This window comes from Coptis chinensis, chromosome 6, assembly GCF_015680905.1.
Source record: "Coptis chinensis isolate HL-2020 chromosome 6, ASM1568090v1, whole genome shotgun sequence".
Classification (NCBI taxonomy): Eukaryota; Viridiplantae; Streptophyta; class Magnoliopsida; order Ranunculales; family Ranunculaceae; genus Coptis; species Coptis chinensis.
Window position 1 is genome coordinate 52,093,684 of NC_141461.1, and position 3,401 is coordinate 52,097,084.

Here is a 3,401-nt window from a genome sequence, read left to right on the forward strand (position 1 = left end):
CAGTCAGATCCCCACGACTTGAAGTTTTTGAAAACTTGATTCAATCCCCACAAGATGGTTGGATTACTCTCTTAGACTTAGCGTAATGCACTGGAGGATAACACGTGCAGACTTTATAAATAGAATTATTATGAGGTTGAAGACCGGGACAAGTTGGTGTTTGATAATTCAAGCACCATCCTTCTCTCATACCTAAACTAGGAATGATTTTTGGTATATGTGTCCATATCTTTAGCTACAGTTTTCTAGGAAATGCTTGCATATGATCATTAAAACTTATCCATCTAGTCTTGTTAGGTGGGTGGTTTTTGTTTGTTACGGAATATATTTTTAAAAATTTTTAGAAAGAGAGAGATTGAGAAGGGGAAAAGATTTTTTAAAAGAAAGGGGAAATATTTTTAAGAAATATATTTTTTGAAAATTTATACAAGTTTGAGTCTTTTAACGTCAAATTCTCGAGAAAAATAAAGAGGTGGAGGCAAAAGATAGAATTAAACAGAAAATAATATCACTTTGGGTTACTCTATTTGTTTAATTTTCGTTTGGAAAAGTCTCGTCTTATTTTTTTTTTTTAGTTGGTTTTCTCAAGCAAAATATATCTCTAACCATATAAACATTTTAACAAGAAGATAAGAATTATACGTGAATCCGGTATCATTTTTGTTACTCCGGGGCGTATAATTTTCATTTTTATATCCTCTAGTTTTGAATACTATGGAGAGATGCTGTAAGAAACTCATACTCTAAAGCTGTGATTCTAGAAGCTAATACTTTTTTTTTTAAAACAAACCATAATAGATAATCTAAGGCAACTTTTGTGTCGGCTATGTGACGAACCCAATCTACACAGTAAAAGCTTTAGCTATGTGAGTTGGGGGATTTGCTGCGCAAGATATGGAATGTCCTGACTCGGGAGAATAGCTCGGTGATATAGGTGACCCTTAGTAAGCAAAACTGATCTTAAACCGCCCCTAGATTGCGTTGTTCTAGGGGTTGGTCTGTGTAAAATCCATTGCCCGTTTTGTTTTTGAAAAAAAATCACATAACTATTGATGTATCGAAGATCTAGTATTAACAGAACAAAGAAAACAACTATTTTTGAAAAAGAAATTTAAAATAAAGAAAAGAAAAATTGTATACTCGCTCCACAGGTTCACACTTACTCAAACGATGAGTAAAAACTATTTTTCAAAGAATATGCGAGGTAAACTTGGGGACTAAAGCTCTGGAACCTACAACCACACACTCCAAATGGAGGGTCCAGTTACCTTATTAATATATTCCCTTAAAGCAAAAGATAGAATGGAATAGGAAAGGAATACATCAAAAAAGAGGATTTAATCCTCTTAGATGGGATCTTTATTAAAGAGTTCTTAGCGCCCCAGCTTCACTCACGTCACTTGTTGCTTCAAAGGCTATGTTTGTTGATTTATGGTTTGGAATAGCTTGTCCTGGGAACACACCTTTCTTGGTTTTGTCTTCGGCTAACAAGTTCAGAGATTGTTGCATGGACGCTAGGATTTGGGTTTGTTGTTGCATGATAGATAGCATTATTTCGGTGGGCTTATCTGTTTAGATACTAGTTGATGGTGTAATAAGAACTAGGTCTCTTTGGTTGTTGATAGGTAGGTTTCCGTAGTTTTAGGTTAAAATGGGATGGAACCAATACTCTGTTCTGATTGTTATAGGTACCTTGTCCTTGTCCTTGTCTGAATGTGTTTAGTGGTTTGTTGAAACCTGGAGGTGGCTAGTTTTGTGGAATGTTGGTCCATGCGAAGTTTGGATGTTGTCTCCATGGTGCATTTGGTACATTGAAAGCACATACTTCTTCTGGCTAAAGTGATAATAGGTTTGTGATCAAGGGAAAGGTGGCATCTATATGATTTAAGCTTAGACATAAATTGCATGGTGAGGTATTTATGTTCATGATAGGATGAGGGGTTTGGTGTTTTTGTTTGGTTGTGAGGGCATCTATCTTTCTTGTGAGGGTTTCGATTAAAGTTTTGATTTCTAGATTGGATTTCACCTAAGAAATACCACTAGCCGTAGATGTACTGGGTTGGGCTATTATGGAATTGTTTATGTCGCCCCAATGGGTACTCTTTTCAGCTTGGTTTTTAAGAAAGGTTAAGGTTTCGATTGAACCTCTATCCAAAAAATTACCATTACTCATGATGTCGAGGGTTACTTTGTGTTATGTGAGAAGACCTTTAAAGAAACATTAGACAAGAGTGGATTTTTCTAGTTTATGGTGAGGACATGAATGGAATAAGTCAAAGAATCTATCCTGTGCTTCAGAAAATGTCTCACTTGGACTCTGTTTGAAGAACTTTATCTTACTTCTTATCTCTTCTATTTTCTTCGGCGGAAAGTACTTCTTCATGAAGGAGAACACAACCTTTTCCCATGTATCGAAAGAATCGGGCCTCTGATATAGAAGGCATGCGTGACTCTTACCAGCTAAAGTGAAAGGAAACACTCGGGGTAGCTTAACCTGATCGTCAGTGACTCCTGGATGGTGGAAAGTATTGCATTCTTCATGTATCCAGCGTAGATGCTCGTACGATAACTCGTGTTCTAACTCATAGAAGATGGGTAGAAGATTGAACACGTTCAGTGGAATGTGAAAGTTGCTCATGAGCGGTGTGAGCCATATACAAGATGGAGGCCCATCTTGCAACTATGTGTAGAAGTTGGAGAGAGGCTCTTAAGCTTGCACTACTTCGTCGGCCATCTTAGTAGATCGAGTAAGTTTTATTCTTGCTAATACCAATAGTCCCTGAACACAGTATCATGCACTTTTAGCATGACCACAAAACTATCCTAACATGTGCAAACGATGCAAAGTATGCTAATGTAATCGAAATTTATTTTTAGAAGTATGGAGTTTTGAAAACTTTGCTTTGGTCTATAATTTACTATGCCCTGTTCAAGGGAACAATTGGGCACGAGACTAGGATGGTTCTACTACATGTCTCAAAAGAGTAGGCAGTCACTTCACCAAGTGGTGTGCTACCAAGAATCTCATTCACGATGAATCTGGGGGAGGGGAGTGAGGAAGGTAGTTGGTCCACCAGAATCTTGTAACCGATTACTCTAAATCCTCGTGACTATATTTTTGTCATTTTCTGGAGTAGCGTGACTAGTTTGGGCTCTAGTTGATTGATTTTAATTTATTTTTTTGGTCTAAGGCTTCAAGAATCAAGCAACGTCTGATTTACCTACATTAGGGAATGACTTCCCAATGGTTGTTATGTGGCTCGGGTTTAGCCTTATGCGTGAATGTAAATTGCAGTACGAAAATTAAATTTCAAACAATCATGTAAGAATGCTTGAACACACAAGGTATCCACTTACATGGGTGATAAGAGCCCAAAATTGTAGTTTTAACCCCTTAATAA

The 3,401-nt window shown here is 37.1% G+C and overlaps 1 non-coding gene across 1 annotated transcript; it reads left to right on the forward strand.

Annotated features, from left to right (window-relative positions):
- The first annotated feature begins 2,243 nt into the window (after positions 1 to 2,243).
- On the forward strand, positions 2,244 to 2,349 carry LOC147493591 (small nucleolar RNA R71). The gene has a single exon (XR_015200645.1). It is a non-coding gene; the product is annotated as a small nucleolar RNA R71 (small nucleolar RNA).
- The last annotated feature ends 1,052 nt before the right edge of the window (positions 2,350 to 3,401 follow it).